Source organism: Rattus norvegicus, chromosome 3 (assembly GCF_036323735.1).
Source record: "Rattus norvegicus strain BN/NHsdMcwi chromosome 3, GRCr8, whole genome shotgun sequence".
Lineage (NCBI taxonomy): Eukaryota > Metazoa > Chordata > Mammalia > Rodentia > Muridae > Rattus > Rattus norvegicus.
The window spans coordinates 2666354-2681523 of NC_086021.1; the positions used below are offsets into that span (position 1 = coordinate 2666354).

Consider the following 15170-nt stretch of genomic DNA (forward strand, 5'->3'; position numbering starts at 1 on the left):
ACAGCGATTTGATCGATGTATCGCCTTCATTTGTTAGCTCTCCCAGCTCCATTTTCTGAGAAAGGCTACTTCCCTCTGTGCGCATGGCCTCAGGTGTTGGACGCTATCTCTTAGGTGTTCTCAGGCCCTTCCTCTGAGGCCCTGAGGCCCTGCATCCCTGCAGACAAGGAGCTAAAGTCTTTGAAACAAAATTCAGTAACTCCACGGTGGCTTTTTCATGCCTTTTGAGAAATCCAAGGACATGTTTTTCCACTGACTGCTGTTCACACACATTAAACTCTCTCTTTTTTTTTTTTTTGGTTCTTTTTTTCGGAGCTGGGCACCGAACCCAGGACCTTGCGCTTCCTAGACAAGCCCTCTAACCACTGAGCTAAATCCCCAGCCCCACATGTTAAACTCTTAAGTCGAGAAATCCAACCTGCGTTTCATCCTAATATCAACAAACACATGAGTTACCAGTAGATTTATTGAAAGAATCAAGTATGAGTTTGGACACTCCTTTGTCTCTCTCTCTCTCTGGAACACAATTTTTCCACTTTGAATGCTAAAATTTCTAATTTTATTCAAGTCCATTAAAATCCACATTGTTCTTAATTTTTTGATGGGAATGACTTTAGTTATCTACAGACTGACGTGCTCCACCCCCCTCTTTCCATGACTAAAAGGAAGGCTCTTTTAAAAACAGTCTGCCTAATGAAAACCTAGTTCTTTCTCTTGTCAAATACTATTTCTTGACTTCAGGAATTTTTTTTGTTAATACCAATAAGGCACCAACTGTTCTCTAGATGTCTCCCCTGGCCCTATATTGCTTTATTCTTTTGTAAACATGGGGTGAGCCCCCTCTATGCTCATTATCAAATGCTTCTGATTTGATTTGTGGACAAAAGCAACCTACCGTCTGTCTTTTTCTAGTGATGTTCCTTTTCAGGGAAAGAGAAATACCAAAGCCTGCCTGAGAATTAGGATTTTTCAAAAGTCTCATCTCATTGTGGATTCCAGTTTCCAAAGCTGACATTACTTAAGGGGAACGGATATGAACTTCCCATCACGGTTTGGATGTGTATTATTATTTCCTGTTATATTTATTTTCCTTTGTGACTTGAGATGTAAGCTCCCCACAGACAAAAAGAGCTATCGAACCAAGTTCCCATTTTCTCCTCTCTGTAAGCTGAGATTTCTAAGGCTGAAGAGGAGAATAAAGCAAAATGAAGTGAGTCTGCAGATGTTGTCCACGTACTTCCTAGAACAAGAAACAGAGAGAAACATGTTCCATGAACACATGTATCAGATGGACTAACGAACCTGCAGGGGCCCTGGCTAGCTCTAAAATCCCTATAAATGGTGTGTGTGTGTGTGTGTGTGTGTGTGTGTGTGTGTGTGTGTGTATAAACCTAGTTGTATATGTATATATATGTATGTATGTATATCTTAGGGTTTTACTGCTATGAAAAGAAACCATGACAAATGCAAGTCTTACATGGACATTTATTTGGGGCTGGCTTGTAGGTTCATACGTTCAGTCTATTATCATCAAGGCAGGAGCATGGCAGCATCTAGGCAGGCATGTGCAGGAGGAGCTGAGCATTCTACATCTTCCTCTGAAGGCTGCTAGAAGACTGGCATCTAGGCAGCTAGGGTGAGGGTCTTAAAGCCCACGCCCACAGTAACACACCGACCCCAATAAGGCCACACCCACTCCAACAAGGCCACACCCCCTAGCAGTGCCACTCCTATTTGTCACTATTTATCTTTAAACTTGAAACTTATTCATAAAACTGTTCAATGGACAACAGGTAACTTTAATGAAATAAATACAGAAGTATTAGAAAAATAGACAGGAAGATGTGTACCTTAGTTACTGTTCTATTGCTGTGAAGAGACACCATGACCAAACCAATTAATGACAGGAAACATTTAATTGCCCTCTTACAGTTTCAGAGGGTGAGTCCGTGGACCATCGTGGTAGACACCATGACAGCAGGCTGGCAGGCAGGCATGCCTGGATGAGTAGATCCTGAGAGCTCACATCCTGCTCCCCAGATGAGAGAGGGAGAGAGAGGGAGAGAGAGAGAGAGGAAGAGGGAGAGGGAGAGTGAGGGAGAGAGAGAGAGAGAGAGAGAGAGAGAGAGAGAGAGAGAGAGAGAGTGAGGGAGAGAGAGAGGGAGAGGGAGAGAGGGAGAGAGAGAGAGGGAGAGGGGGAGTGAGGGAGAGAGGGAGAGAGAGAGAGAGGGAGAGGGAGGGAGAGGGAGAGGGAGAGGGAGAAGTAGGGAGGGAGGGAGAGGGAGAGGGAGGGAGAGGGAGAGAGAGCGAGAGGGAGAGGGAGGGAGGGAGATGGCGAGGGAGGGAGGGAGAGAGAGAAGCCTGGTGGGCTTTTGGAATCTCAAGGCCCCACCTCCCATTGACACATCTCTTTTAACAAAAACACAAATCCCAATCCTTTCTAAACAATCCACAAACTGGAAACCAAACACATTCAAGTATTTGAACCTCTGAGTGTCACACTTATTCAAAATCCTAAAGTATTTTTTTTTCTTTATAAAGAAATCAAGTAATGAGTGTCCATCCCATTTGGTAGTATATTTTATCGTTACATTCTTTTCTCAGAGGTTAGGGTTATTTGCATAACAAGTTACAATCAAGCCATCACTCTCCCATAAGCCAAAGGCATCATACCTCCACCCTTTCTACTTGATTGTCCACATAGGGGTTACGGAAACATTTCCCTTCATCCTGATTTATTTCAAAGCCTGTGGAGCTATTGATGAGCAATTAATTGCTATTCATAATGAGATAAAACAGAAGCCAACATGATTGAGTCTATTGTTGCTGGGAGCTGAAGATTTCCCTGCCATTTAATAAAACGTGATAAATATGATTTTAATGCAAACCTAGAAACCCCAACAAAGCCTTTAGTTTATATTTGTTTCAGTATTTCCAGATCATTCTCTGTGAGACACAGGAACCTAGAGGAGGAGAATTGTGTGGAGTCACTGACACACACTCACCAAAGGATTCGTTTGCACAATAAGGAGATATATCGTGTCCTCTGAGAGTTGACCCCAGGACTCCCAATGATCTAAAAGTCCTTAGGTTCCTTGGATAAAGCAACCCTGCATTTGCATATAACCTATACAAGCCTCTTGTATACTCTAGTCATATTTATACGTGTGTGTGTGTGTGTGTGTGCATAGAGACATGTAAGTGCAGAGGCTGGGGGAGGGTAGAGCATGTTCTGCTCCTTCACTCCCTACTTTATTCCTTGTGACAGGGTCCCCTGCTGAACCTGAGGTGAGGCTCACTCTCAGGAAGTCCCGGTCATCCTCCTGTTCCCATACCAAGCCCTGGTGTTTGCATGTGTGCCCACACACTTGGCTTTACCCCACTGCTTCTCCCCAGACCCTCCTACATTTTAAATAATCTCTGCATTACTTTGGTACTTAATGAAATGAAATCATGGGGGGCTGTTATTTAGGAGATGACAAGAAAATGGTTTGTATGTGTTCAGTACAGATATGGTATTTTAAAAACCAATTTTATTAGTTCCTTGAGAACTTTGTACATTATGTATTGAAAGAATTTACTTCTCACGTCTCTTCCTAACTCCTCCCAGATCCATCCCAACCTAACCCCTTCTCTCAACTTCAAGCTCTCTTTCTGCCCTCTGTAATAACCCACTCAAGTCATTTATGCTGCCCATAAATTCATGGGCTTTGGGCAAGCCCCTGGAGCCTGGCCAGCTTATCACCAGCTATATATTTGTAGAAAACTGACTCTCCCTTTCCTGTCAGCTAGGGCTGAGGGATAGTGGTCCTGTCATGTATAGAAGACACTGCTTTGTTCTGGTTCTCGCTGACATCTGTATCTTCTATTTCCACTCCTTCTTCTTTGAGGGTTCCTAAGACTCAACTCCTTCCCTTTTTGCCTCTCTCTGTGAGTCTGTGTATATGCATGTGTGTCTATATTATAGATGTCCCATTTTATATTCAAGCACACACATGGTGGGGGCATCTTTACAATTGACTGCCGACGGTATCTCACCCCAGACAAAATGCTGCAATGCAGACATGGTGTAGCTCAGTCCCAGAAAGAAATAGGGGATGTTGAGAAACCTACCCAGCTGTTTCTAGTGTGCAGTGATGTTTAGACCTCTGACGCAACCTTCTGACCCTACCCTATGGGTTTAAGATACACATTGTCCCAGTACAATGTTCAAAGGTGGGAATATGAAAGGCGATTGGACCCTGTGGGCTCTACTGAATGAGTTCATCTGTTGATGGACGTGTATGAAGGTGGCGGGAAACTAGGATATTGGAAATTAAGGGACTTGGTCATTTGGAACATGTCTTGGAGGGTGTTTTTTTGTCCTTGGTCTCTTCCTGTGTTGATGCTTCTTGGATGACAGTGAGGTTAGCAGTTGAGCTCTACCATGCCCCTTTCATGGTCATGTGACCATGGACCGAAACCTATGAAACCATGAACCAAAATAAGTTTGTTTACTATGTGAGTTGCTAGGCAATGTGCAAGAGTGATGAATGGGATTAACATGAAAGTGGCCAAAAGTGATGCTGACCACACAATGTCAGCTCCGGATTTGATGTAGGAGGACACATGACTTAACCCTTTAAACTCTTTGTCTGGAGGCTGCATGCTAAGAGAAGACCAAATGTTTCCCAAGTGGTTTTATCCAGACGATTCTTCCAATGTATCTGTCGTCTTAGCAAATCAAGAACCTCCTGCTTCCCGCTCTGGTCCTTCTCCTGACTTCACTTCTGTGTTTTTAATAGACTGTGATATTGTATGAACTAGTGGGAAATGAGTATTAAAAAAGCGAAGGAAGCCATAAATTTTGCTGTAAAATCATTAAAATACACACTTAAAATAAATGGATTTTTTAAGAAAGTAAATTATACTTCAATAAGGCTGCAGAAAAGGCTTGGCCAACTGTGATGCTTGACGTGTGATTTGCTATTTGTCATAGTTCCTGTGACTTTGATCTTAATAGTAGTGGGTTTTATTACAGATGACTCAGACACCAGGGTAACCTTGCAGGGAGAACACTCCGTTCCGTCAGGGAAAAAAAAATCAAGTCAAATTCATTGACTTTCTTGATGAGGGTTTTTCTGGTCACAGCTGAGTTGGCTGGAAGTTGGACAGCTATTGGCTGAGAGCAAAGATGGAGAGAGCACAATGTTTACGGGGATAACTGAAGATTGTGCTCACAAAAGGGGCTGAGTTTCACGGAGTGCAATTGCAGAAGCTCCAGCAGATGATGGAGCTGAGGCCTAGGACCCTTGCAAGACAGCCATTATACATTTTGTGCTGTCACTGCCGAGTGTGAGATAAGACTAGATGAAGTGGAAAAATTTTGGTTTCTTTGGAAACTCACTTGTGTCACAGGATGTTTTTCCGGAAGCTATGTTAGGAGAGGATGTTTTGATGAAGCAGACACATGAGAAGGCATGTGATATTTAGCTGGAGCACACGCTTGAAGGTGGACAGGATGTTTATGGAGAATATAAATGTAATCCCACAGAGAGGTAGAGGACATCTTTACATTGCTATACCTTGCAATATTTCGATGGTCTTTGCTGGTCTTCGTTCCGTAATGAGAAATGCACAAAAGAACCTGGGCTATTCGGGCTGCTTCTGGCTGCTTCTGCTGCTTCTTGTTGGTTTGTTAGAGCCTTGTGGTCTCTGCAAGATCAAGGCACTGCTACTGATTCATTTTTTGCATTTGCTATTGGATCGTACTGCACCATGAAGATTGAAATTACCCCAAAGAATTACTTCTAAATAGGTCCACAACTCTCTCCCTTTTCCTATCAACTTTCTCTCTCTGCTACCTCTGGTTGGTGGGCTAGAAGGTTTAAGAACCCTAAATAAAGCAGGTTTTGAAAAAATGTAAGCCTACAGATAGATTCATGGGGTTTGAGAAAGGGCTGTCTCCCGCTGAGAGGAGATGAAATGTAGGTTGTGACTTTTTGGTTCTGTGGTCTACTGTGACACATGAAATGGCCAGTGACTGACAGTCTCCCAGTAAATGCAGCACACAGTAAAATGCTTTTGTTTGGTGCTGGGAGCTGTAGAATGTATTCATTTCTTTTCCTATATCCTCGAGTATTCATGTTGGTGACAGTAGTTACTCTTCAGTTCTGCCATACAGGGAAGTAGGTCTGTACACTAAGAGAAGAGAGTGGCTGGTGGTGAGGATGTAACATGGAGTAAGAGAAACATTATGGTTCTGGGTCTCTCCCTCTTTTTTCCCCCAATTTGACAATCTGGAGCCAACTGAGAAGAGAGAACAATTCAAGAACTGCCTCCATTAGATTAGTCTTTGGGCAAGTCTACGGAACATTTTCTTGATTAATGATTGTTGTGGGAGGGCCCACCATTGTGGGCAAGTTCATCAGTAGTCATGTGTAAAAAGAATAGCTTTTTAGGCTGTACGAAATAGTAATGGAGCAGCCATGGGGAGTGTGACGGTTTGAATAAGAAAGGTTCCCCCAGTCATATATTTGAATATTTAATTAACAGGGAATGACAGTATTTTCCAGGATTAGAAGGATTAAGAGGTGGGCCTCACTGGAGGTAGTGGGGGTGTCGACAATGGTGGCGTTTGAGTTTTCTAGAGCCCCATGCTTTGCCAGAGATTTTCTCTCTCTCTCTCTCTCTCTCTCTCTCTCTCTCTCTCTCTGTCTCTTTCCCTCACCCCTTTCCTCCCTCCCTCTCTCTCTCCGTCCCTCCCTCTCTCTCTCTTTCTCTCTCTGTCCCTCTTTCTCTCTCTGTCTCTCTTTCTCTCTCTGTCTCTCTCTCCTTCCTTCCTTACCTCCCTCCCTTCCTCTCTCTCCCTCTCCCTCTCTCTCTGTCTCTCTCTCTTTCTCTCTCTCTATCTCTGTCTCTCTTTCTCTCTCTGTCTCTCTCTGTCACTCTCTCTTTATCTCTCTCTGTCTCTCTCTGTCTCTGTCTGTCTCTCTCTGTCTCTCTCTCTCTGTCTGTCTCTCTGTCTCTGTCTCTCTGTCTCTCTGTCTCTCTGTCTCTCTGTCTCTCTGTCTCTCTGTCTCTCTGTCTCTCTCTCTCTCTCTCTCTCTCTCTCTCTCTCTCTCTCTCTGCTTACAGAGCAGTAGCTCTCTGTTGCTCCCGTGTTATCCTCCCTTCCATGATGATGGACCAGACGTCTGAAACTGTAAGTTATCCTCCAATTACATGCTTTCATTATAGTAGTTCCTTGACCATGGTGTCTCTTCACAGCAACAGAACAATGACTGAGACAGGGAGCAGGACAACAAGCAGAGCTCCTTGTTACCGCTTCAAGCTCCCGTTCTGGTTTCCCTCACTGATGGTCTGTAACCTGTAAGGTAATAACCCTTTCCTCCCCAAGTTAGTTTTGATCGTGGCATTCATCAGGACGAGAAGGAAGCAAACTAGAAAGTCACAGGTCAGTACATGAGCAAGTCTTACCTTTAAATTAAAACAAAGCCTCTATACGTCTCTATTTGTGGTTATGAGGTAAGTGTCTGTGGCTCTACTAGACACACTGTTTCTATAAGAAATTGTCTTACTTGGGGTTCCTATTGTTGTAAGGAAACATCATGAACAAAGAGCAAGTTAGGGAGGAAATGGTTTATTCAGCTTATACTTCTACATTGCTGCTCATCAGCAAAGGAAGTTGGGACAGGAACTCAAACAGGAAAGGATCCTGGAGGCAGAAACTGAGGCATAGGCTATGGAATGGCACTGCTTACCGTCTTGCTCCTCATGTCTTGCTGAGCTTGCTTTGTTATAGAACCCAGGACCACCACCCTAGGAATGTTGCCGCTCACAGTGGGCTGGGCCCTCCCCCACCAATCACTAAGAAAATGCCCTCCAGCTGGATCTTATGGACGCATGTTCTCAACTGAGGCACCCTCTTCTCTGATGACTCTAGCTTGTGTCCAGTTGGCATAAAATCAGGGCGGTAGTTAGCATGTGATTGTCCCATGGGAAGTGTGGCACAAGTAGGAGGTGTGGCCTTGTGGGAGTAGGTGTGGCCTTGTTAGAGGTAGCATATCACTGTGGGGGTGATATGCTTCTTCTCCAATACCATGTCTGTCTAGACGCTTCCATGCTTCCTGCCTTGATGAAAATAGACTGAACTTCTGAACCTGAAAGCCTGTCCTAATTAAATGTTGTCACTTGGGGTTAGGGATTTAACTCAGTGGTAGAGCGCTTGCTTAGGAAGGGCAAGGCCCTGGGTTCGGTCCCCAGCTCCAAAAAAAAAAAAAAAAAGATCCCCAAAAAAATGTTGTCCCTTATAAGTTGCCTTGGTCATGGTGTCTTTTCGCAGCAATGAAACCGTCAGACAACCAGCCAGTATAAAAACCCCTACATAGCAGAATTAATCAATGATAGAAAGTATTTTCAAGTCCTGCAGTGAGAAATTTATTCTTGAGAGAAGAAACAGCAATGAATGAGTCCATGATAAGGTTGTCTCCAAAGAAACTCTTGGAGTGTAGATGTGGCTCAGAGAGACCCCATGGTGTGCACAGAGGCTTCTCAGGAGGAGAGAGCTACATGGTCAGGAACTGCAAAGCATTTTAAAGTCACGGCAAATGGCATAGGAAAGAGCTCAGCAACTCTGCACTGGAGGCACCATCAAGAGTTTTCTGAGGATAAGCTTACATGTGAGTAAAAGATGGGAACTTCCTGGGGATAGATAGGGTAACAGGGCCCACAGGTGTGTAGGAAGCCATCCAGTCGAAGGAGAGCCAGGCAAGACAAGCCAGTGCAGGAGCTCTTTGTGGTCATCTAGGGGCATTGAGAAGAGACCTCAAAAAATATTACAGGATGCAACAGAGTCTAACATGCTCAGGGAAGCTAAACACAGGATCCACGTAACACCTGACAGAAGCTCACGGCATACTCATCTTCCCTTTTAAATTACTTTTTACTGATCATACAAAATAAGGGGCTTTATGATACTTTCAGGAATCGATAGATATAAACTTAAGTTTGGCATTCACTACTCTTGAGTTATCATCATTAAAATGTCCTCTGGGGAAGCCTCCCCCTCACATCCACCTTCTGTAGTGATGGTTGGCTGTTCTTTAAGGAAACAAAGAGACCAATATGGATGCGGCCCAAGTTCAACTCATTCTAGACCCTTTCTGTTCTTCCTGGTCTCCTGCTTCACTTTATGAGAACTCCATATTGGAATTCCTTCGTCCCTCAGTGTCCTCTACTCCCTCATGAGTTCTTTAGTCTTTCTTCCACATCCCCATCAATTTGATCTTTCTAACCCTCATCCTGGTCTCTTCTCTGCATGTCAAGGTTGCATGTATTTAAAAAGATGACTTTTGGGGCCTGGAGAGATGACCAATGGATCAAGAGCTTGTCTGCTTTGAAAGAGGACGTGGATTTGTTCTTTGAGCTCATGTCCAATGGCCACCAACCACCTTTAATTCCAGCTCCAGGGGACCTGACTATTCTTGTCTCTGTGGTCTCCTGTGTTCATGCCCTGCCCCCACCCACATAATTAAAAATAATACATCTTCAGATGAGAAACCGGTTTCATTAGGTTTCGTTAGTCAGACAACCCCGACCTTCTCTGATTCTCAGTCTGCTTGGATCAGTTTATTGGGTTTCCCCTTGAGTTCCAAGACCACCTTCCTGTTCCCTGCCACTCTTTCCCCAACAGTCTGTTTCTCCATCAAACTTCACATCAGAGAGTCTATCTATTTCTCGTCCCTCTCCACTGTTTCTTAAACATCCATCTTTTTTTTCCATTCCAACCCTGCTCCTCTAAGCCTCATCTCCAGTTCTTTTCTCTCCTTAAGACCAGACCAGCTCAGTCCTGTTTGTTTTAGCCTACGTGACATTAGACTTGCTGTTCACAGCCTTGACCTTTCCGGCTTCCTCTCCATGTTCCATCCACCAAAGTCCGTCTCCTCCACCAAAGAGTTCACATACAACATGTCACATCGCACATCTTAATTTTTAGAGCAAAAACAAATTCCACTGGAAAAGATACTGGGGTTGTCAAAGGCCCTTGTGTATCTAAAACACATAAAAACATTTTTCCCCCAATCCTATAAATTACAGAACTATGTCCCCCACACTTTGTGAATTTCACCTTAACCGATCTTTTCCACCAGATTATAGACTTAGATGTGGACATTGCCAACAAACTTGATGAAGTACATGGAAGACTTGGCTAGAATTTGGTAAATGACTTTGCCAATCTTTTTGGACCAGTAACTTCTGGTGTACTGCATACATTGACCTGTTAAGATGTCGCTGTCAATGTCTGACTTCACCTCTGCTGGAGGAGTCTCTGGAATGATTCGGAAGTTACCTTCTCTGTAATCATCCAGGAGCTGGTAGATGTATAGGACTGGATCTTTCTCGTAGGTGATGGAAAACCAGTCTTTCATGATCGGCACATGGGCTAGGACCACCCCACTCCAGTTGTCCTTAGAGCCATGTTTGCCCTCAAATTTATGCTCCACAGCTCGGCCAACCATGGCACTTGCGGGATGGGCGTCTTTCACTTGAGGAAACACTACTTTGTGAGGCAAGATCTTAAGCTTTAAAATCCTCTCATTGCTGTGAAGTACCAGGCCATAGACACAGTCAATTCCGTCATACTTGACCAGATAGAGAGAGGGATTTGTTGGCAGTTGATCTAGAACGATGGCCTTCCATTGGGTGAGAGGCTCATAACCATCCTTCCATCAATGGGAAATTCTGCAGCCCACCTTATTCCCCAGGGCCTTGGAAGAAGGCCACCTCCTCCTCTGCTTCTGGTTGGATGGTGTGCTCATCCTCCTCGGAGACATCCTCTTCTTCATCTCTGTAGACCTAGTGTGGTAGGCCACGGCATCCTGTTAAACTGTCTTGTTTCTATCGTTCTGTGCTCAGGCTTCATACTTGCCCATGGCCTGGGTTTGAAGAGCTTGCCTTCTTAAAGCAGACAAAATGCTGTTCCCTCTATCATATGAATTCCTGAAAGAACAATGGGGGTGGGGAGGGGAGGGCACTGGACCAAGGCTCTGCTTTAAGAGAACTTTGGAGCAGGTGAGGAAGGCCATGATATTCAGGTTTGAGAATCTGAATCTAATTCTGTCGTAATCAGAAGTTCATACGAGGGCTGGGCAATGGCGGAGCACACCTTTAATTCCAGCACTCAAAAGGCAGAGGGAGGAGGACCTCTGTGAGATCAAGGTCAGCCTGGTCTACAGAGTTAGTTCCAGGATAGCCAAAGCTACCCACAGGAAAACACTGTCTCAAAAATCAAAATCAAAAGTTCAAAGGGAAATGAAAAAATGGTTCTCTACAGCTCAGAATAACATATTCAGACACATTTCTTCAGCCCGTGGCACTTTGCCTCTGCTGAGGAACCTCTCCTTGAATGGCTAGGTAAGTATGGTATTAAGTTTCCTTGTCCCCCACTTTAAGCAAGCAGAACAGAGATAGGATAGCAAAGGAGCCAGAAGGGTGGCCACACCCCTCTTCTACCCTCTAACTATGAACTATGTGGCAACATCCACAAGTGTCTGCCCAGAGACACAGCACCATTCCACTGGCTTTCTGTATTGTGCATCCAGACCCAGCCCCAGGTTTATTCCATGAAGCTGTTGAATCTTCGACCACATGAAGGGACTTTTGCCTAGGCAACAACAGCCATTTAGTATTAATATCTAATGGGGTTGGGATTTAGTGGTAGAGCACTTGCCTAGCAAGCACAAGTCCCTGGGTTCAGTCCTCAGCTCCGAAAAAAAAAAGCAACAAAAAAAAAAAAAACAAAGAAATATTATCTCCTAAAATGCACAGGCACAGAAAGGATCTTTGGCATTTTCGTAGAATTATGAATTAGATATTGTTAGCAAAGGATAACAAACTCCGGAGACTGACTAGACTAGACCATGGGCCTAGCTCTCAAACGTGGAAGATATCAGAACATACCGTTACTCGCTGTACGAGGGAAAACTTTTAGCTTTCTGGGCTACAAGGGTCCCAGTTATGTTCATAAACGTGTTTACTGAAAGAAAATGTTTTAGTCGTCCAGATTCTGTCTTCGGAAACCGGTCAGGCACCAAAAGCCTGTTGAACAATTGGGGGGTTCAGGAGCTGAACTTTCTTTCACACACCACTGGGAAGATAGTGAACCCACCTTCAAGGGAGTCTAGCGCCCCAAGTTGAAGAGAAGCGAAACCTCCGCCCTTCTCTCTGTGACATCATCCAGGCTCTGCTTACGTCATAGAAGCGCTCTCAGGCTACTTCCTTCCCTAGTAACGCTTAGAAACTTCCAGCATCTAGATTTTAGCTTCTCATGTAGCCTCGTGGAGACCCAAAATAAAGTCCCCACCTAAATATTTTGATAACTGGAGTCACAATCTCCCCATGTAGCTCTTTTCATGCATTTTTTTCCTGAAATGGTCTTTGGATTCTGAGTCACCAACATCCTTGGTGGTTATTTTCCCAGCTCCTATCTTTCCTGTGGTTATCTTTAAGCCATTCTCCGTATCAGAAATATTGGTAGACTTTCTCTCTGAGGCAGCCCACTGGATAGCACACCAAAATTTGCTTTATCAAAACCCACAATTAGAGGAGGGCCATTTTTATTCACACAAAGCTGGAATTTGCCAGGATTAAATACCTTGCATTGAAGTCAAGGGCAATCATGAATTATGGATTCTTTGCAAAGAGGGAGTAAAAATTAGCTCCTGGACCTACTTCCAAAGTAGGGATAAACTGATGACAAACCCGATATCGACCAGTCATATATTAAATGTCTTTAAAATTTACCAGCACTTCTGGATACATGGAATTCATTAGATCAAATGCAGCAAAAAAGGATGAAATAGATGACGTAATTTTGTTTTTGAAATATGGGTAGACAGAATACTGGATGCAGGTAAGTGTGGAATTTACCTGTAAATTACAGGGCACTTTAATTGTTTCTGTCACATAGTTCTTCAGATCTTCAAAAGGATTCTTTTCAGAACCCTCCCCTGTCCCCACCACACTCTGACCCTCCCTTCCCTCTTCCCAGTAATTCCCTTCCACTTTAACATTATAATTTTTTAAATGTACTTAGAGCTTAACAACTTATGCAAGCTTTTTAAAATCTGTCCACTTTTCTAAGTGCACCGTCTTCTTTGTCTCCCTTCTATCGTAGTTTTAAGCATATTTTCCTTCACACTTTGAGTTTTCCTCTCTCTCTGCTCTTATGACTCCCCTGCCATTATGTGACTGTTGTCCACTATGTGGCTGACAACAATGTGGGGTTAACTCAAATGACATGATTTTCCCCCCTTTTCTCCCCTTCATCTTCCTTCTCTAGGCACCTGCTGAGATTTACAGACTTGGGGATTTTTTTAAGCCTGGAAAGCAGAAACACACACACACACACACACACACACACACACACACACACAGAAACACTCATACATACACACACACACACACACACACAGAAACACTCATACATATACAAACACACAAACACACACATACATACACACACAAACACACACACATGCACACACAAACACACACACAAACATACACATATACACACACAAACGCACATATACAGAGAGACAGAGAGACAGAAACAGAGAAAGAGAGAGATACAGAGAGACCGAGAGCCCATGAGAAAACGTGTAATATCATCTTTCTAAGAAAAATAAACAGAGACAACTTTCAAAAAAGTGAAGAACAAGTAGGCAACAAGAAGAATAATCTCGTCAAAGCCGTCAACTTGAGGAGGAAAGAGTTTATCTCACTCTATCTTCTAGGTTCCCGTCTGTTACTGAGTGACATTGGGGCAGGAACTCAGACAGGACTCTAGAGGCAGGAAAGGAAGCAGAAACAACTTAGAAATGCTGGGTACTGGATTGCTATCCATGACCTACTCAGCTTTCTCTCCTTCTCATACAACCCAGGGCCACCTTCATAGTGGATGACACTCCCCATAGTGGGATAGACCCTTCCACATCAACCATCAAAAAAAAATAAAATTCCTTACAGATGTGGCCAAAGGCAAATCTGATGGAGCGATTCTTCAGCTGAGGCTCCCTCTTCCCAGGTTGAGTCAAACTGATAATAAAAACTAACCAGGACCCTGCACATCCATTCTGATTGCCACACTGTGTGCAATAGACAAGCCATGGGAATAACCTTAGATGTTGATCACTGGATGAAAGGCTTAAAAAATGGGATATTCATTGATGTGATTTTCATCCCTGTATAACAGGAAATGGTTTTGTTCTCAGAAAAACAGATGAAGTGTAAAATACAATGTGTTAAGTAAAACAAGCCAGACTCAGACTATTGCAAAATTTAGATTTTAATAAGGGATATTAAGTGAAAGGGGGCATTTAGGAAGAGGAAGGGGAGCAGCAGGGTGTATGTGTGTGTGTGTGTGTGTGTGTATGTGTGTGTGTGTGTGTGTGTGTGTGTGCAGGTGGAAATGGAGGTGAGTGTTGAGGATGAAGATGGCTAATGTACAGTATAAACCTGTAGAAGGGTCACAAGCAAGCTCACTGACTTGCACATTAAAAGCACATCGATATAAAAGAACTGAGTCTAAAACAAAGTTTTGATTAAATTGGGGGTTTATAGTTTAGAGATACCGTAAAGTTTATTCATATTTTCCTTCCCACAGGTGGCTCTTGCTGTTTTGAGCTTGATACTGATGACAGGATATGACAATGAACTTTGGTGTCTGTACCTCATCAATCACCTGGAATTCACGGCATTCAGTGAGTCTACCATGGGGAAGGAGGGAGTTAGAGATCTTAAGGGTACAGGACGTGGGAAGAATAATGCCCACCCCCACTATATATATCCAAATATTCACCCTCATATCTGGTTTGAATTTGTTCGCCCAAAAGTAATTTTCTGAAGATTAATCCCCAGTGGGAATGTAGTTGTGAAGAATTGATTAGGTCAAGAGGGATGCAACCTACAAATAAAGATCCATTAATGATGCTATTGTGGAAAAAGGTTAAATTATGAAAGGAATTTGGCTCCCTCTCTTGTCTCGGTAGCCCATTGGATCCATTCTGTGGTGATTACATCCCACAAGAACTCCTTCCTCTGCAGATGGTCTCTTCATCTTGGATTTACAGGCTTCTGAATCAGAATCATACAGAATCTGCGTCATTATAGACTAGCCAATCGGTGCC

At 43.6% G+C, this 15170-nt stretch overlaps 1 pseudogene; it reads right to left on the minus strand.

Moving 5' to 3' along the window:
• The window catches only part of LOC134486026 (Y-linked testis-specific protein 1-like), a 116665-nt pseudogene extending 105530 nt beyond the window's left edge, over positions 1 to 11135 (minus strand).
• Positions 11136 to 15170: the final 4035 nt, after the last annotated feature.